This window comes from Hylobates moloch, unplaced genomic scaffold (genome assembly GCF_009828535.3).
Source record: "Hylobates moloch isolate HMO894 unplaced genomic scaffold, HMol_V3 SCAFFOLD_6, whole genome shotgun sequence".
Classification (NCBI taxonomy): Eukaryota; Metazoa; Chordata; class Mammalia; order Primates; family Hylobatidae; genus Hylobates; species Hylobates moloch.
Genome location: NW_026652281.1, coordinates 145073574 through 145094992, shown reverse-complemented (window position 1 = coordinate 145094992; position 21419 = coordinate 145073574). Strand labels below are relative to the sequence as shown.

The following is a 21419-nucleotide window of genomic DNA, read 5'->3' as shown; positions in this document are numbered from 1 at the left end:
CACGTCCTTTGCAGGAACATGGATAGAGCTAGATACCTACTATTGAAAGGTACTTGAAATGTATTGTCACAACTATTTACAAACTAAATGTTTTAATATCTCCATTTTATTTCATTATTTTTTAAAATTTTTAATTTTTTCTTTCTGTAATCCAGATATATCCTTTTTTAAAAAATTTCAATAGTTTTGGGGGCACAGGTGTTTTTTGATTACATGGACAAGTTCTTTAGTGGTGATTTCTGAGATTTTGGTGCACCTGTCATCAGAGCAGTGTCCACTGTACCTAATATATAGTCTTTTATTCCTCGCCCCCTCCACCGTTCCTTTCAAGTCCCCAAAGTTTATTATATTATTATTTTTTTTTTGAGACGGAGTCTCGCTGTCGCCCAGGCTGGAGTGCAGTGGTGCAATCTCGGCTCACTGCAGGCTCCGCCCCCTGGAGTTCACGCCATTCTCCTCCTGCCTCAGCCTCCTGAGTAGCTGGGACTACAGGCGCCAGCCACCTCGCCCGGCTAATTTTTTGTATTTTTTTCAGTAGAGATGTGGTTTCACTGTGTTAGCCAGGATGGTCTCGATCTCCTGACCTCGTGATCCGCCCGCCTCGGCCTCCCAAACTGCTGGGATTATAGGCGTGAGCCACCGCGCCCGGCCTATTATATTATTCTTATGCCTTTGCATCCTCATAGCTTAGCTCCCACTTATAAGTGAGAACATATGATGTTGGTTTTCCGTTCCTGAGTTACTTCACTTAGAACAATGGCCTCCAGTTGCACCCAAGTTGCTGCAAAAGCCATTATTTCATTCCATTTTTATGGCAGAATATCTCCATTTTAGATTGGAGATATTAGGCTTTGAAGCCAAGCAACTGTCTGAGGACTGAAACCCAGAGTTCTGTCTTTCAATAAAACCTGTGTGATTACATTTTACCCTACACTGTCTCTGACCCTTGTTGTTCTGTTTTCCCCTCCCCTGAAATCCTGATTCCTGTTCTGAGATGCCTTCTCCAACGTCATGTGATCATGATTATTTCTTTGGAATCATCTTTGCCCATCAATTGAATAAGGTGTCCGTGTTAGCCAGAGCTGTGGTGTGACAACCACACAGCAGAACCATACAGTAGAACAGGCAGTGTAGAAGAGGATATAGCTCCTCCTCAGTGTCGGGAGTCTGTCACTCCACGGGCACTTTAAGGAAGGACGATTAATTCTCTGATGATTCTTTCTTATACATGCCACTTATAAGACTTCAAATGTGACTTGCCAGACCTTGTTTAAAATGATGACTTGTCTTCCAGGAAATGTGTAGCGGGGTTTAAGGCAGGAGTTAAGTAAATGCTAGAATCTGAGCAGCTGGAGGCCACGGACTATGTCTTATTTTGTACATTGTTCGTCCTGTGTTCCCAGTACCCACATAAAGCCCAACATGCAGAGAGGGATTTTAGTGAATGAATGAGTGAATGAATGGATGAAGTCTTCTCATTATCTTGCAGTTTTACTCAGCTGCGATTCTAAGGTTTCAAAATGTTACTACAGTTATTTCCTTTCTCTTGACCTCTTCAGTAGGTGCTACTTAGTTTATTGACCACTCACAATGTGTCAGTTACAATGCTAAATGTTTTACTTGCAACTAAACCTCACATTAATCCCAGGAGGTGGGTACAATTATTACCTCAATTTTACAGATGACGCTCGGAGTTGGCAAGCAGGGTCATTAGGGCTCAAGCTCCAGTCTGCCTGACTTAAAAAAATTTTTTTACTTACATCCAGTTAGACCCTTTGGAAGCTCTAATTAGACCTACTACACCACACTGCCTTGCCTCTGGGGGCTAGCAGGCTTTCCCAGTGGGCTTCTAAGGCAGGATTGCTGTCATTACAAATATTTGTATCTTGGCTGCTTCCAGATAAAACCTTGAAAGTATTTTAATCCTTCACAGAAATCAAACAAACCCAATATGACTGACAATCATGTCAGAAAATGAGTATCTGATTAGTGAATTATTTAACATAGCTAATGTTAAAATAAAGCCTAGAAGTTTGATTCCGTAAATAAGGCTTTGGACTCCTTGTTCAACGGCTTTCTTTTAATGCTCCATTTTAAAATGCTGTTTTGGAAGAGGAGGCAGTAGGCATGGTGTTCATGACAGCATTGTAGCACAAGACAGACCTTGGTAGTCCTGGCCGTGCCATTTCCGACAAGTACCTGACACTGCTTTTGAGAACCTCCATCTCCTCATTTGTAAAACAGAGATAATAGGAGCACAGGTACCTCATAACTGCTTGCTGTGAGGATTGCAACACTGTGTAGGAAAAGCATCACTAATCCTACAATATCATGCAGGATTACGTAGCAAAAGCACTTAACCAAGGTGTGTCTCATAGTAAGTGTCAGCTCATGTGAGTAGCTTTTGTTATTAATTCTTCAGAGCTACATAAGGAGCCTGAAATGCAGATTTTAATTTAAAGCTTGGCAAATGTTGAACAAACACCTGAAGAGTTCTCTAAGTCACTAAATAATAGTTCGCTGCCTTATAACAACGCTAGAACATATCCACAGCAGAAAGCCAAGGTGACAGAGAAACCTCGGAATTTGATTTAGGACTCCTTCAAATTTATTTCTTAAACAATTCTCCCAGAGGGAGTAGTGAAAATAGGAAATCAAATGAAAATAAAGGAACGTAAAGTCATTGTAAGGAGTCACTAATGAGTGAAAACATTTGAACGCCAGTTCTCGCATCCTAGCGATCTTGCCAATTTCTAGGGCTTCAGCCACCACTGATGCGTCTGGAGTCTCCAAAGCTCCATTTCTATCTAACTCATGACTCCTTAGCTCCTGACCCACATCCCGTTGTGCATTGGGCAGCTTGTCTTCTACATTTCACAGCTGTCTTGAACAAGTCACAACCAAACTCAGACTATATTCCTTTAAATGCCCAACTCCACCCCTCCTGGACTTCCTTTACTCCCAGTTACCCAAGGAACTTCCTCCTTTTCCTTTGCCTTTCCCCATCCAATAGCTTAACGAGTCCCATCAATTTCATTTCTGAAAACCTCACCCACCAACCCCATCCTTTAGCCTTCCTGCCTTTTCCTTCCCAAGCCACAGTGCCAGTGTGCTCTGGCTTACAAATCCGTGGTTATCCTTCTATGCCTGAAAGGGGAGATCTAAGTTTCAACATGGAACCAGGCTCTCTACAACATGGAACCATGGCTCTCTACCCATTTTTTGACTCTTGTTTCTAATCAGTGCTCCCAGCTCCTATGCACTCATGCTTCAGCCACACAAAAAGACACACTTTCTCTTAACAAGCCTGTTCAATTGAATCAAATGGCTTTTTCTGCTCTGTCCCACCTAACCCATCCTAGCTAACTCATACCCACCTTCCAACCACCTACCTGGGGAATCTATTCTAACATGGCCCCCTTCACTTTGTGCACTCAAATCAATCTATCTATCTATTTATCTAGATTCTATTTATAAATAGAATCTTATTTCTCCCATGATACAGTTATATCCTGGTGTTATTAATCTCTCTCTCTATATAATTATTTTAAATGTGTCTATCCCCAACCAGAATGTGAACTCCTGGACACATGAACTGGTAGATATTCCTTACTCCTGTTATCTCCAGAGTCGAAATATTAGTGCCTGGACATCAGTCATATTTGTGGACAGAATAAATAACTTGAAAATAGAAATGTTTTAGCAACATGAGAGCAACATGGTGAAGATTAAGAAGTTTAAATTGCCTTTAATGTTATTTTTAATACACTCATTTATAAGAAAAATAGAAGGATATGATTATATCTTGCATATGGCAATGCTTCGTGAAATCCTAAAAATGTTCCCTTGACAATTTAGTCCATTTTCTACACTTTCTTCTAAAAATAAAGTCAGCTTAGGTCACATGTCATCAAACAAAGCATGCTTTCTCCCCGACAAAGGCTTCTAATAACATTGAGAATAAAATCAGGTGTCTTTCTCATGGCCTTCAACTCTCTGCATGATCTGCCCTCTGGCTACCTCTCCTACTGAAGCTTCCACCGCTGTTGTCCTCCCTCACTCCATCCATCATATTGTCCTTTTGCTATTGCCCATCATATCACATCTTCTTTTCTCCAGGCCTTTGCACTTACTGTTCCTTCTGCCTGGAAATATCTGCACAACTTGTTCCTTCAATCTCTGCTCTCATAGCACTTTTTCAGAGAGATCTTCCTGGGCCCCTTCAATTTCTGTTCCTATCTGCCCTGTCATAACTGCTTTATTTTTCTTCATTAAATGCATAGGTATATTTGCATATTACTTATTGTCTGTCCCCATCATTAGAACTGAATTTCAATAAAGTTTAAAATAATTATTTTGTTCATGCTGTATCCTGTCACCTAAAATAGAGCCTGGCTTACAGTGGGGGAACTCAACAAATCTTTGTTAAATAAATAACTTACAACATTTTCCAAGACCAAAATAATGAATGCTAAAAGAATAGTGCTGTGAACATTTTTAATTTTAAAATAGGCTCCTCCTGCCGTGTTGATGCCTGTTTGCCAAACAGATTTACAAGTTTGCATATGTACATGCAGGCAAGAGTCTATATTTACACATGCAAGGCCAGATCCCTCCACATAAAAAACAACCTGCATACTTTTCAACATTGCATAAACCCTTGCAGGATGCATCTCTCAGGCTGCTCATTGGCACTGTGGTGTCTGTGATGATCGCAGCTGAAAGAAACCCATTTAGTTATCACCTCCCTTCCTTCTAGTCTCTGGTGTTTAAAATGATTAAACAAAAAACCAGCGATAAGTAGAATCCTATTTCTCCCATGATACAGTTACACCCTGGTGTCACTAATCTTTAGAAGATTAAATTCAGCAAACAAAAAGAGAAAGATTCGATGGAAGTGATCTTCAGACTGTGTCCCATAAATACCTGGAGTTTGTACTGTTTTTAACACAGCACTCAAGTGATCGCCCAGTCCCAGGAATTTGTACTGTTTTTAACGCAGCACTCAGTGTTAAAAACAGTACAAAAGCCTGGGCCCTATCCAGGTATGGGGTGGAGTCTGGGAGTATATCGATTAAGAAGCTCCCTAGTGGCCGGGCATGGTGGCTCATGCCTGTAATCCCAGCACTTTGGGAGGCCGAGGCCGGCGAATCATTTGAGATCAGGGGTTTGAGACCAGCCTGGCCAACATGGTGAAACCCCATCTCTATTAAAAATACAAAAAAAGTAGCCAGGTGTGGTGGCGGGCACCTCTAATCCCACCTACTTGGGAGGCAGAGGCAGGATAATTACTTGAACCCAGGAGGCAGAGGTTGCAGTGAGCTGAGACAGTGCCATTGCACTCCAGCCTGGGCAACAAGAAGGAAACTCCAACTAAAAAAAAAAAAAGGAAGCAAAGAAGCTCCCTAGCTGATTCTAGCGTACATTAACATTTAAGAAATTCTACCTGAATCATTTTTATGCCCTTCCAAATGCATCTTACTTGCAGAGGACACACCAGATTGTTAGTAGATATATATTTTTTAATGGAAGTTTTGGATGTGGGCGTCTTTAGGTGAAGTTTCATGAAGTCTGCAACTTCCTTTCAAAAGATTCAGCAAAAAGATCTCATCTCTCAAGCTCTATAAAAACAGATAAGGCAAATGTGGAAAATGATAGCAATCATTGAAACCAGGTGGTTATTCTTACATGGTACTATTCTTCCAAGTTTTCTGTATGTTTGAAATTTTTCATAACAAAAAGTTGAAAAAAAACGCAAGCTTTGATTCACCCAAGGATTTCAGTCACATGCTGCTGGAAAATCAAATAAAATGAAGCAAGACCCACAAGGTAATGGTTTGGCCAGATGGTCACAGGGAGGACCAAGAGGGCTTAGGGGACTTCTCCTGATTTTTCCCTGAACCGGCTATTAAGACAGCTTCTCCCCTTCAGGGGCCTGCTCAGTGTGTTCAGATGAATCATTTGTGATGCCCCAACTGAACTTCTTCCCAGCGGTCGGTCATGGAAGTAGCTCAGCTCGGGACTCCAGGCGTCAGCAAAAATGTGTAGTTTCCAAATGCACTTGACATTTTTCAAGCACAACTCAATTGCTCTCAGAATTGGCCACTTGTGCCTCCGAAAGGAAAGGCAAATGAGGGGCCCCCAAAGTGCCATCCTCAGAGTTTGCTAACACTCCAAGAGATAGAGAAAACCAGTCCTCGATGTCTTACAAAAAATAAAAGAGGAGCTCACACACTTCTTTCCCTTCCCAGTCATGTCATGCGGGGGATGGGAGCTTTGGTCACAGCACCCAGCATTCTGTCAGGCACAGGTTAGGGGCTTGGGATGGAATAGTAAGGCAAAGGCTCTGCGTTCTCAGCTCTGTATCCTGCATTCCTGTGACTTCTAAGAAAACAGCGATCATTGCTTCACCCTAAACTATCAACCTTTTTGGTAAATGTCATCACTTTTCCTCATGTGAAAACAAAACCATTTAATAAAAACTGAGAAGCATACCTAAAAGCTGAACAGCCATTCTCCCATATGCTTTACATGACAGCAAAGACATGGATTTCAAGCAGAATCTTGGTAACCAGGCTTCTCCTTCAAATTGGCTTAGAAAATTAAGGGCACGCATTGTCTCTGATTAAACAACCATGAAAGATTTTAAAAAGAAACCTAACAAACAAAAAAACCTCATGCATAACATCCACGCAACAAGAGCCCCCACCAATTCAAAAGGCTGTGAATTTTTATTTTCTTCTTATGATACAGAAGGAGCTTGGCTAATTTAGAGTGGTAGCTTTGAGAAGCGGAGGCTGGCTAAGCTACCTGAGGTGCCAACAAAGCATTTTTCTTTTCCTTGTTTTTCCCTTTTCTCTGAGTCAATCACAAGTAAACTTAGTCATTAACCTTAAATCACACCAAAGAAACAAACAAACAAATACGTAAAATTCCTTAAAACCAAGTACCATTTTGCAGCTTGCAACCAGGGGGATCCCCCTATTTTCTGTTGTTTTGGCTTTATTCCCAGGGGAAAATCCTGGCAGGGCTGTGAAACAGATACGTACTATACAAATAATTGTGCTGCCTCAACTCCAAAGGTCAATGCCTTTTTTTCCTGTTTCTCTCTTCCTCTCTCTCTCACCCCGTATCCCACGATCTCATCACAGTGTACCACTCAGCTAACCAGGACAACTAATGACTAACAGAGCAGACCGACACGTTGTTCTTTGCTCACGAAGTCTGCGGCAGCAAATGTTTTTGAAATACAGCAAAAGTCTTAAATGGTCTCAATGTAGCGCTGTGTGCAAAAAAGCAACTCTGGTTATCAGGGAAACCAGGTGTCGACTGTTGTTCTACCGAGAAAATTGACCTCCCCAGTAAATAAACTCATGGGTATTCAGAGGAGCGGATGAAAACATTGATACATAGCTCATTAATCCCTAAAATATTCTGACTATCATACATGCAGTGTCTGAAATTTGATAAAAAGCCAGGGGAAGGATAGAGGCACAAACACCCCAGGAACGGGGGCGTGGTGCTCAGTGAGGGAGATCAGGTGTGCACTAGAAAACTCCAGATTTCATTACATTTCACTGGTTCTGGCCATGCCCTTTGAAGCATCAGGTTTATTGTCTCTAAAAGAGTAAGTTTAGTAAAGAGGCAGCCCATAAAGGGTACTGTAGCATGTAAAGTTACTGTAATTAGGTTTTCAGGAGTTATAATAAAACATTTAGCTGGAGAGAGGTTAAATAACCACCACCCTTTCTGGCACCATTAATATACTCTCCAATATGAAAAGGAATGGTGCTGGTTGACGCAAAATTCAAGGGGCAGGGTCCTGAGACAGACAGAGACAGAGACATGGAACATGGAGAGAAAGCAAAAACAGAAGGAGAGAAGCATAGAGGATGAGGTGAAAAAAGAGATAACGAGAAAAATGATGGATACTGCTCCACTGAGCCCTACTTGAGTAGCAAAACTAGGTGATCGCTTAAGCGTTCTGTCTTTATTTTCCTGTTTGCAAATATAAAATGTACACATTACAAAAATAAAAAGCATATAATTTTTTTTCCCCCAAGACAAAGTCTTGCTTTGTTGCCCAGGCTGGAGTGCAGTGGCTTGATCTCCACTCACTGCAACCTCCACCTCCAAGTTCAAGTGAGTCTCCTGCCTCAGCCTCCCAAGTAGCTGGGATCACAAGCATGTGCCACCACACGAGGCTAATTTTTGTATTTTTAGTAGAGACGGGGTTTCACCATGTTGGCTAGGCTGGTCTCAAACTCTTGACCTTGTGGTCCACCATCCTCAGTCTCCCAAAGTGCTAGAATTACAGGCGTGAGCCACTGAACTGGGTCAAGTATATAAATTTTAAAAATCGAAAGTAAACATCTCCTGTACTTTAGAGATTGGTAAACATCTAATGTTTGTAGTCAGCCTTCTTTTTCTGCATAGAAACATTTCTTTATTGTCATCATCATGATTACTCTTCATTTAATTATTTAACAAATCCAATAGGATGGTACCTAGAAGGCAGTTTTAAGTCTGCAAATTCTAGACTGAGACAACCAGGGTTTGCATCCTGGCTTCTATATTTATCACTGTGTGATCTTGGGCAAGTTACTTAACCTTGATAGGAGGCTGAGAATGAGAGTAGCTACTTCATGGGCTTGTTAGGGTGATTGGGTGAGTTTATTTGTGAAATGCATAGCATTGAGATTGACATCCAGTGAATGGTCAATAAATGCAGATATTAATGGCTTGAGGGCAGGAGCCATGTATAGTATATTTTAGCTGTTATCAAATCTCCTTGACCAGCATAATGCCCAGCTGATTTAAAATATGTGTTGAGTGAATGAGTTGTTCTAATTAGCCTAGTGATTGGAGAATTGCAGGCACCTCCACTCACTGTCCCGTAGGAAGAGAAGGGACTAGGGATGTTACTAATGTGCTTCTTCTCTTCTTCCAGTTGAGAATTTATGCTTAGGTTGAGAAGTGAATTGTTTCCTTTAAAATAGGACTTAAAATTTTTAAAATTGTTACTTCTCAGGTTTGAAAAACAAGGAGCCAATAACCCAATTAGTGTAGTCAAAAGTCCATTTCATATCATAGTTCCCTAAGCTTTGACTCAAGCCCGTTTGATTCAGGAAAAAAATAGGCTTTCAAGGTTTCTCATCCCTGAACCTTTCGGCTCATAGGGGACTGCCACTACATTTGCATATGCCGTGAACAACAGGAAAATCCTCTATTTTGCCCTCTTCAAAATTTGCAGCCGTACCAAAAATATTCACAGCTGGAATAATTAGCAACTCAATTTATTGCCTTCCGTTTTCTAAATAGAAGCTTTGACTCTTGATATTTAAATAGTGTCACACTGTGATATAACATAGCATTTTTCACGGTAAAACTTTTTTTTTCCTCCGTGAAATGATATACTGCTCAGTGTGACAGGCAAGGTCTCTCGAGGTCACTAAAGAAACCTGGTGTTTTGTGAGCAAATCCATTTCAGAGTCTTGGATGAGATGAAGAGTCTTTTTTTTTTTCTTCTTTTTCCCCCTCTGGAGTTGTTAACTTGGTGACTTTTTTCAAGTTAATTGGTAAGAGTCTTGATATAGTAGGGGAAGAAAAACAAAGACGTCTGACTTTGACTTCAGATTTGACCTTGAATTCGCTGTGCACTATCATATGGGAGTGTCCAGACAGCCATTTCGAATGGACTTAAATTTGTGTTCGCCAGCAGCTAGAGGTAGATGAAGAAAAAAATGCACACCCTCAGACACAGCCAAGGAGCAGGATGATTTCTCCCACTGCGTTTAGTGTCTGGACCATTCAGAGAGTCAGACAATGTTCAAGCTGGAAGGACCCTCTAGGTTATTCTGCTTCATGTGATAACATTTGTTTTTGTCTTGTTTCTTAAGTCAAATTACAAAGTCAGGCTCTCTCTCTTTTGCTTTCTGGTATCCTTCCCTGTTCACAGTAGGTGCTCAAAAAGTCTGCCGAAGGAATTCACTAATTATGGTAGAGGAGGAAATGAACGGGCTTGGAGCCAGGTGCACCTGGACTCGAATCTCAACTCCACCAGGAGCTGCATAATGTGGGGAAAGCTAGGTATTCTCCCTGGGTCTCGGATGCCTCCTCTAAAAAAATAGAGACAATAGCAATATTTAAATCCCAGAACTATTTGAAGGGCTGAAAGAGAACATGAATACAATCTGAGAGCACAGAAGCGGGCCCACAGGAAGTGTTTAATACACGTATGTACTGCATTGCCTCCACCTCTGCAATGAACACAGTATCTCAAATATGAAATCACTGCCCAGCCAGTATTTATTGAGCGTGAAATATATATAACATGGTGCTAGATGCTTGGATGCATTGATGAATAAGTCCTTATCCTCATAGGAAATTTCCAATCGCAGAGACAGAATAAACAGAACTCACATCCAGGTAAACAATAAATAGATGAAATACTTTCAAAATGTCAGAAGCACCATGGGATTGAGGAGAAGTCTGAGGATAAGAAGTAACTGACCATATGAAGAATGGTAAAAAAGAGCATCCCAGGCAGCAGAAGCAGCATGTGCAAATTCCCTGGGGTGGGAAAGACGGAATTTTTGAGGATGTGAAAGGGCAGTGTGTTCCCAGCCAGTGGCAGGAAGAAAAGGTAGCCAGTAACCATGGCTTGAAGGCATGGGATCTGGATTTTTTTTTTTTTTTTTTTTTTGACTGAAACAGAGCTTTACTCTTGTTGCCCAGGCTGGAGTGCAGTGGTGTGATGTCAGCTCATGGCAACCTCCGCCTCCCAGGTTCAAGCAATTCTCCTGCCTCAGCCTCCCCGGTAGCTGGGATTACAGGTGCACACCACCACGCCTGCCTAATTTTTGTATTTTTAGTAGAGACGAGGTTTTGCCATGTTGGCCAGGCTGGTCTCGAACTCCTGACCTCGGGTGATCTGCCATCCCAAAGTGCTGGTGTTAAAGGCATGAGCCACCATACCCGGCCAAAGGGATCTGGATTTTAGACCAAGTACAAAGGGTTCTAACTATGCCATCTCTTTGAGTTAACAAAGCACATTTAGGAGCATTCTATCTGAAAAATTACTAGGGTAGGAGAGACTCATGGGGAATTCAGCACAGGCCTTTGCGATGAAAGAGCTCAGCTGTCTTCTTTTACCACTGTCTTGAGGGTTTTGATTTTTGTCCAGAATATTCTAGCCAGCCCACAATATTACACCTATTACCCTATCTACATTTGGATATCGTTAGGCATCTCAAGTTTAGCATGACCAAAACACAACTTTTGATTTCCACTCCAAACTTCTCTTCTCTTCCAGGCTTCACCCATATCAGTTACAGATGTCATCACTTCTCCAGTTGTGCAGGAGCCATCCCTAGGAATAGGAATATATTGCATGCAGGAAGTGTATTAGAAAGTGCTCTTGGGAAGACCATGTGTGAGGGAGTGAAGGAAGCAGACTGCCCTGGGTGGGGATGGCGGGGAGCTGAATTGTGATGCTGTTGCAGAGGGGCCTATGGCGATTCCATGGAAAGCTCTGGAGCAGGGATGGCTCTGCTGAGTTGTTCCAACTGGGGCAAAGGAGGCTGGGCCTTCATATCCTTACTTGGACCAGTCACTGGATGTGGGCTGTTCCCAGAGGAGGTCCTTGGAAGAGGTGGCTCTCCTCTGCTGAAGGCCCATCTCAGGGAGGGACTTGGCTGAGCTCTGTTGGCTGCCAACATTACCAGCAACTGGAAGGACACCTGCTCTAGTCCTGAAGGGTGACATCTGGGTGGGCACCATGCCATCTACCTCACTAGGCTTTACCATGGTTCCTGTCCTTCTCTCACACCCAATCCATCATCAGTTGATTTCCTCTTTGCCTCCAACACATCGCCATCCTTTTCTTACCACTCACACCTCTACATCACCTTGCACCTGGCCTGCTGCACACAGCAATCTTTAAAGAGGCCTCCCTCTTTCCACTTTGCCCATTACACCCCTTCTCCCCACAGGAGTCAGTCACTTCCTACAAACATAAATCAAAACAGATTTCAAATCTTCCCATTCCTTTACACTTAGAAGTTATCCTGCTCTGCATCATGGCCTATAAGGCATCTTGTGATGGTCGAGGTCATCTCTTCCTAACCTCTCTGTGCTCTGCTCCCAAGGCACCTGCCATCCTCTTTCCTGTTCCTTAAAGAGGCCAAGCTCCTCCCCACATCCAGGTAGTCACACTGTGTTTCCCTCAGTCTGGAAACTTCTCTCCTCCTCTCCTTCTCTCTTCTCATTGCATGGCTCCTCTTTCTCAGATCTTTTAAGTCTATCCTCAAAGCTCACTTCCTCAGAAAGGCTTTCTTGATCAGCCTTTCCCATCCTAGCATCTTGCATCCTACCTTGTCCAAGTTTACAGCTAAGAACAGTCAACATCCAGAGATGGGGGTGGAATACAAAGGCCCATTTCCCCAACTCTGCAATGAGATATCTCATTTAACATGCATCACCTTGGGCGGCTATCTCCTTCATTCCTTGTTTGTCACATGCCTTTCCCAATGGCATGCACATTCCAGGAGGTCCAGGATTTCATCTTCTTCCTCACCATTGTATCTCCAGCCCCTGGAAGAATGCCCAGCCCATGTTTGGTGTTCCAACAAGTTTTGTTTAATGAATAAAGGCATGAACCAATATAGAGCTTGAAAAGATCTCGAAAGATCATCTTATACTGCCTGTAGGAGGTGATGAATGTAAAAAGTTTCTCTCTGCTCTCAGATGCAACACTTTTATTTATTTTCCCGGTAGTGTCCTTTTCAAGGAATCCCCTGTCACTCTGGTTTTCAAGATTTCGATAAACAACATCATGTTCACATTATTCCTACACATGGTTATTTTTTAAAATCCGTTCTGAAGTCATCTTCTTTCTATTCGAAGGAGCATTTTGGTGTGTTTTGTGAGAGCCTCTTCATTTTATTGATCTTTTAGACTGGAATTCTCCTCAAGTTTTCTGTCATTCTTGAGGGATATCAGCTATAATCATTATTTCCACTGTAGATACCTAATGATTTTGGAAAATCGTGGGGTAATGCATTTTTGGTTAATTTCTAAGAGTTTCTATAGGGATGCTGTGTATTTTGCAGCCCTATCCCCTTCTTTCTTCCCACAGCAACCCAGTGGATGTATATCTTCAGGCATTACTTCACACGAATCACCTGGCCAGTTCCCAGTTTGTAACTGGGACCTCAGAGAGAATCTTCCTATAAGTCTAGAAGAATTTTTGGTAAATGTACATGATTCTTATCTGTCACCTCTCTGCCCACCTACAGAGCAGTTTATCTTCCTAGGTTTGGTATCTCTGCAAACATGAAGATTTCATGGTGCATTTTTCTCTTCCAAATCACTTTTAAGAATATGATAGAATGGTTTTAATCTTGGAAAAATCCTGTGTTGATCCTCCTCCACCTAGAGAAGAATCCATTTAGCATTCTCTTTTTCCTCTACCTGTGTAACAAAGGAGTCCTGCCTGGTGCACCTTTTTTTATTTCCTTATCTTTGGTGCTTCAAGACGTCTGTCTGAAGAGTTGCATTTACCCTGATGTTGAATGGGGATCATGTTGACAGTCTTTCAGATGTCAACATATTACACACTTAGATCCATTTACCGCTATTAATCAAATCACATGTACTGGGTATTTTGTGTTGTGACTTTAAGGTTAACCCTTTCAAGGAATGTTTTGAGAACAGACATTGTTTTTCCTGGCACCTTTCTAGGAGAAGACTGGAGCAAGAGACTGGTTCTCTAGCCTAACTATCTTGTTGTCTCTCCCTTGAGTAGACGTTTTATACAGAGGGTGACACGCTGATCCTCTATTTTCTCTAATTAATTAATTAATTTTTAAAAGTTGAGGTAAAATTCACGATACAAAATTAACCATTTCTAATTGCACAATTCAGTGGCATTTAGAGCATTCACAATGTTTAAATTCTGCCTCTAAGTTCCAAAACATTTTCATCACCCCCAGAAATACCTCAAATTCCCCCCAAAATCTATTAAACAGTAACTTGCCATTCCTTCACTCTCTCTCTCCCAGCTCCTGGCAACCACTAACTTGGTTTCTGTCTCTATGGATTTGCCTATTCTGGATATGTCATATAAATGGACTCATACAATATGTGACCTTTTGTGTCTGGCTTCTTTTCACTTAGCATAATGTTTTCAAGTTCATCCCCACTGTAGCATATATCAGTACTTCATTCCCTTTTAGAATACTATTTCCTTTTGTGTGAGTGTGTGTGTGTGTGTGTATACACACTTTTTCTTTATTCATTCATCCATTGATGAACGTTTGGGTTGTTTCCACCTTCTGACTATTGTAAATAGTACTGCTACAAACACTCGTGTGAAAATGTCTGTTTGAGCACCTGCTTTCAAAGCTTTGGGGGATCTCCCTAGGAGAGGAATTGCTGCATCACAGGGGTGCCTCAGTACACTTTGTATTGCTATTAAGGAGTCCCTGAGACTGGGTAATTTACAAAGAAAAGGTGTTTATTTGGCTCCTGATTCTGCAGGCTGTAACAGAAGCAATGCATCAGCATATGCTTCTGGTAAGGACCTCAGGAAGCTTCCAGTCATGGCAGAGGGGAAGGGGAGCTGGCGTCACATGGCAAGAGAGGGCGAAAGAGAGCAGGAGGCGCCAGGCTCTTTTTAAATGATCAGATCTTGCAGGAACTAATAGAGCGAGAACTCACTCATTACCGGGAGGAAGGCACCAAGTTGATCATAAGGGATCCACCCCCATGAACAAAACACCTCCCACCAGGCCCCACCTCCCACATTGGGGATCACATTCCAACATGGGACATGGAGAGGACAAACATCCCAACCATATAATATGGTCATAAAATGGTTAACTTTTTGAGAAACCTCCAGCTGTTTTCTAAATGTAGACAACGATAATCAACATTGAACTCTTCAGGAAGCTCAAATTCTGGTTGACAGTAAGCATTTTGCCAGTCTCTCTGCATTCTATCCATATCCTGAGCTTGTTTTTGAAAACTGTTAATGAATTACAAAACAAGAAGCATCACCAAGGAGCCAGGTGGCAGCAGTAGTAGAAAGAGTCAAAATATTTCATACCTTAGAAAATGTCTTAACATCCCCAAGTCAGCAGGCTCTCATTTCAGGAAAGAGCTTTCAGGGAGAGCCTAGTGGGGTTTACATTCTAGGAAAGCTATCTATCCATGACTTTTTTTTTCTATTTTATTGGTTGTATTATATAAAGTATTTAGAAGAACTCATATGTCAATTTAAATTCTTCAATTTTTATATAATCACTCGTCTTATTTTAATATGTGATAGATATACTTTTCTTTTTTCCTTTAAACTTTTATTTAAGGTTGAGGGGTACATGTGCAGGTTTGTTATATAGGTAAACTCGTGTCATGGGGCTTTGGTGTCAGGTTATTTTGTCACCCAGGTTCTAAGCATTGTACCCAATAGGCATTTTTTCTTCTGATCCTCTCTCTTCTTCCACCCTCCACCCTCAAGTAGGACCCAGTGTCTGTTGCTTCCCTTTTTGTGTCCATGTGTTCTCATCTCATCATTTAGCTCCCACTTATAAGCAAAAACATGTGGTATTTGATTTTCTGTTCCTGTGTTAGTTTGCTAAGGATAGTGGTCTCTAGCTCCATCCATGTTCCCACAAAAGACATGATCTCATTTTTTTTACGGCTGCATAGTATTCCATGGTGTATATGTACCACATCTTATCTAGCCTACCATTGATGGGCATTTGGTTGATTCCATATCTTCACTATTGTGAATAGTGCTGCAATGAACATACACATGCACGCATCTTTACAGTAGAATAATTTATATTCATTTGATTATATACCCAATAATATCCATGAAATTTTTAAACAGAAGTTTTTATTGTTAGCCTATACTCTAAGCACTGTATTATAAACAGTACTTATGTACCAAGCCCAAATATTGCCTGACTTGATAATTGAATTTGGGTATAAATTCATTTTAAAAGTTTATGCTGAGAGAAAAATTCTGTTTTATTTTAGAAGGCAAGATCACAAAGTCCTTCCTAGTAAGGGCTTGAAAAAATTCTGGCCTTTCTACTTCTGTCATAAGATCAGAGAGGATCTGAAATACAACATCTTAAAATGTGCTTTTTGGATCACCAAGTATATTTGTATATTACTAATGTTAGATAAAGAGAGGGTTCCACGATATTTGGGAAATGGAGTAAACAGAATTCAGAAGATTACTGCAGGTCTTCACAAACCTAATACTTAAATAACATAAATATCCTAGTACTCTATACTACTTATTATTCCACTTATTTTTGTGAGCTTTATACCTATGCTTCTTCTCAGCCTTAAAACTGGTATTCCACGACATCCCTCATTTGAGAAATGAAGTTCTAATTCATTTCTCTCTGTTTCTAGATCAGTATCCTAAGGCCCAGAAAGAAGCGAAAAAACAACCAACCAACCAAAAAACCCAATAATGGTTATTTTTGTAGGTGCTCAAGATGCATTTGCTGGGTAGATGGATGAAGGAAGGAGGGAAAGAAAGAAGAGAAAGAGGAAGGTATATAAATGGTGTAAAAACTAAAGGGGACAGACTAAGTATCATATGGGATTTCTTCAAGGCCGAGGAAGGAAAACAAAATTGATTTATCTGAATTCTTGCATAGCTACCGACAATTCTTAAGTCATCAAAACAATTCTAAATGTAGGGGCTGGCAGAGGTGAAAGAAAACAAAAGAAAGCTGCCACTCCTTTTTACTTATTATAGATTTGCTCCTCTCACATCAACTGTGTATAGCAATTTCAAGCATTTAAGTTTGGGGCACTGTTGCTTTTTTTTTTTTTTTTAAACCCTCAAACAGTGGTGATCTCTATTACTATCTATTTTCCCATTTGAATTTACATCAGACTCTTTGAGGCATGAGCAAATAGAAGAAAACCTATCTGCATATTTACTCACATTTCTTTGTATGTGTAATAGCCATAGGTACGATATTTTCTTCTTATTTAGAACTCTTCATGAAATGACACAAGAGCTCTTCAGTGATATTAATTAAGCTTTATGGCAACTCCTGTGACATGTCTGCCTGCCTACATATATCTGTTGGACACTCAGAAAGGAATGTTGTGCAGAAGTGTGCCATTTAAGTGTGTTTGTAGGCCAGACACATACCCACTGACAATGCACAGAACAGAACCATACATTTCAGTCGTCAAAAAAAAAAAAAAAAATGCCATTAAGAAAGGTAACCATCATTTAGCATCAACACATAAATATCGCCATGCCACTTAATATACTCTAAGGCGGACCCTGCAGCATCCCTATCACAAAACAAGTCCCAGGGCAGCAGGCTCTGAAAGCTGGGCTTCCTTGAAAGCTTCCTAGTTTCTTAAATGCTGGGTTTCCTAGGGCCCCAGGCAAGGCTTTTTAAAAATGCAAGTGTCAAGGAAAACTGTCATGCAGGTTTGCCTCAAGTACCTGAAAAGCTTGTCACTGCCATCTTGGAAGTATTGACGAAGATACAGTTGGACAAGCCGAGGCATGGTAAATTGAAATTTGCCTGACAGGGAGGTGGCATGTTAGACTAAAAGGCAGGTGCCTGCCTTCAGGCATTTGCTTTGCAAGTGGCAGAATTAAACAAAACCTAAAGGCAAGTCTGGTAGTGGGGAGGCTGCCTTTCCAAACATCTTGAAGGCTTGGACTTAAACTGGGATCCTTTCTGGCTCTCAGGTTTTGCTTGACAAGAAGTTAAGTGGTTACATGAAAAACAAAGCAATGTCTGCATTTCTGCGGAGGGAAGTGAGGAAGGAGGGGAAGAGAAGTGATAGGGAGGAGAAGCAAGGAAGAAGAGGGAAGGTCAGGGTCATGGTCGGTCAGGTTGGGACAGCCCTGCTGATTCTAGGAGGCTGGATGGGGCGATGGTTAATAAGGAAACTGTCGGCAGTAGGTGGGGTCAGAGCCTGGTTGCCTCACCTTTAACCTGTGCAGCCTAAGGCAAATGACTTGTTATTATTACATCTTAGTTTCCTCGTATGAAAATAGTGAAAATGATAGAAAGTATTTCTTAGGAATATTGTGTCTATTAAATGAGTGGCTCAGCACACACCTGACATTGAGTGGATCCTCAATAAGTGTTGGCTATTACTGTTATGCCGATAATTATCAATGAATCCCATAGACTGTCTACTTTAAGTATATAGCTCTCTCCTTTTAGTCCCTTTTTCTTCCTTCTTTCTTCCCTCCTTCCTCCACCCCTCCTTCTCTTTTTCCTTCCTTCCTTCCTCCCTCCCTCTTTCCTTCCCCCTCCTTTCCTCCCTTCCTTCCTTCCTTACTCCTTCCCTTCCTTCCTTCCTACCTCCCTCCTTCCCTCCCTGCCTTTCTCCCTTCCTTCTTCCATCAGATGCGTTGGTTAATTTCAATGTACTTTTAGTTTCCTCCCTTTCTGGTGTATCCTCCCTTTCCACCTCTTCATGGCAAATCTAACCATAACATACCTTTGTGTATATCCCTTTTGGGCTTCTCATCCCACACTGAATAGACCTTAGCGTGCTTAACTGCACCCAGAAGGTGACCTTGACTTCAGCCATGAGACCTCTCTACCCTGCCTCCTGAGTCTCACTCTGGTTGGTCCAGAATGCTGGCACAGTTTGCTCTTCCGGCCTTTTCCTATTCTCTCACCTTTGCCTGGAATGCCCTTTTGCTGGGGCAACTCTCACTGTTCCACCCAGATGGAACTCAGACCCCTACCTGCCAGCCAGGCTTCCCTGACCAGGTAGGTTGGATGCACTCCATGCTCCATGCTTCCGTAGAGTCCCCTGAGCTCATGTCCAGCTTACAACATCCTGTATCAATATAAATGATCTGCTCTGTGACCTTTCTCCCACTAGACTGTAATTCCCAGAGGTCAGGGGCCATGTCTTTTCGATCTTTCACCCTTTGTGCCACGGTGCTCAGCTGCTTGTCGGACCCCTACAAATGTTGGCTGAATTAAGCCGAAGTCCTATGAACAAAGCTGGTAATGGGATTACCAACAGGAGGTGGGAAATACAAAAATCCTTATTTAGCATAAAATCAGTTTCAGATATAGTAACTATATAAGTTTGGCCTGAGGGCCTCTTATTGACAGAGCCCTCACATACTTCTTTCACAAAAAAGGCTGTCTTCCTTGCCAGATTTTCAAGCCCTTGATCATAATGCTTTCCTGTAATAGCTGAACAATAATATCACCTTACTAGGCATTTCTCTTGAGATTCAGAAACTTGACTAGGTCTTTTTAGACATTCTTATAATATCCCCGTTAGGTAGATAGAGGCAAGGTGGATGAGGAGAAGAGGCAAACTCAAATATTGCCAAATTATAATGAGAAAGGAAAGGCAACAAAAGTTAGGAGTTTTGAATCACGTAGGCCACGCTGTAGCACAGTCTGGGAATGAAGAGAAAGGGCCCTACAGCTACAACCAAGAGGAGTGAGAGAGTCAGACTTTCCCCTACAGCTATGTCTGTTTCTCATACTATATCTGGCATTAAGAAGAAGTATTGGCATTTCTAGGGTATTTACATATTATTTATTACATTATTACTTGAAAAAAAAATCCTCTGAATTCTATGTCTGAAATCTAACACTATAAACTTCTGGGCTCTTATTTTAAAGCCACAAAAGAAACTCAGGCCATCAAATAAGGAGAAGTAAAGAGAGATCGTAACATTTGAATGGAGACAGATACAATTTGGCACAATCGATCAAATTTAAAATGCACATTATACATACCCTTTGATCTAGTAATTTCACTTCCAGGAATTTAACTTTTGAATATAATTATATAAGTATGCAAAGAAAGATATATACACAAGACGTTTCATTACAGATTTGTTTTTAATCGCAAAATTCTGAAAGCGATCTAAATGCCCATCAAGAAGAGACTGGTTAAATAAATTAGAGCATTATGGAATATTACACAGACTTTAAAAAAGAATGAGGTAAGTCTACATAAAATTACCTGAAAATGCTTCCACAATATCTCATTAAGTGATAAAAAGGAAGTTGCCAAATGATATGTATATGATTCCATTTATATTAAACTTAAAATGTACATGCTCAGACATCCACAAGCATTTCTGAAAGCCTAAAAAAATCAACCTTCAAATGAAATTTCCTTGAAAATGGAAATTGAAAAGCAGGGAATATTCCTTTCCATTTTCTGTCTATGTGTTGAATATTTAACCAAGAGAATGTGCACATTCTGTAATAAAATAACTGAGAAGACAAAAGCTGTTGCAATATGTGCTCTAATTCTTTGCCTTAAATTCGTGACCTTTCCTTTGCAGAAGGAAATGGAGATAAATATTCTGTGCAGGATAAGTAGGCACCAACATTCCCTAATCATGCAGGAAATAGCAAGGGGTGCTGGGGAAAGCTCTAGCCAGAGGCCTGCCTTCCAGCCCCACTCGGGCATTTGGAGTGGAAGGCGCTGGCGTGTCGTGGAATTTTCTGAGCCTCACTCTCCCTGTCTGTAAAAATAGACACTGGACTATATTAGGTGATCTTAACCTGGTTTCCAGTTCGAAAACTCTGCCTCTGTGCAGCCAAATGATGACCCCTTCATTTAAATGATCAGTGCTCAGGGTTTTTTGTTTTGTTTTTTTGTTTGTTTGTTTGTTTTTTTTAGATGGAGTCTCACTGTCAGCCAGGCTGGAGTGCAGTGGCGCCATCTTGGCTCACTGCAACCTTCGCCTCCCAGGTTTAAGCAATTCTCCTGCCTCAGCCTCCCGAGTAGCTGGGATTATAGGCGTGCACCACCACGCCTGGCTAATTTTAGTATTTTTAATAGAGACGAGATTTCACCATGTTGGTCAGGCTGGTCTTGAACTCCTGACCTCAAGTGATCCACCTGCCTCGGCCTCCCAAAGTGCTGGGATTACAGGTGTGAGGCACCGTGTCCAGCTGGGCTCAGTTGTTTTGGCCAACACAATTCATGTTGACCTTGACTCCTTCTTCTAATATTTTCTAATGTAGTGGTCAGAATCAAGGGCCAACCTCCCTGAAGAGGGCATCTATTTTTTTCCACAACTGCATCACCAGGTCCCTTTTTCCCTTTCTCTCTCTGCCTTCCTTTATCTCTATTTCCATCTCTCTCTCTTTATCTCTATCTCTATCTCTGTCTCTATCTCTATCATCTCTCTATCTCTTTCTCTCCCTTTCTGCCTGAATTAGCTCTTTGGGGTAAGCTCTGTGAAGAATGCTACACTTCGCTCTTTTCCCCAAACTGAATGGTATTATTAATTTGAAGATGCACATTATCGACAGGACATGAGAATGTCCCCATTGTAACACTGCTTTTACGTTTCCAAAGACAAAGCAAACAGTAGTGAAACTGAAAAAACAAAGTATACACAGACACATACT

The 21419-nt window shown here is 41.3% G+C and overlaps 1 protein-coding gene across 6 annotated transcripts in view; it reads right to left on the bottom strand.

Moving 5' to 3' along the window:
* Positions 1 to 21419, bottom strand: part of TENM2 (teneurin transmembrane protein 2) — a 1386931-nt gene that overhangs the window by 269281 nt on the left and 1096231 nt on the right. The gene's annotated exons all lie outside the window — the stretch shown is intronic.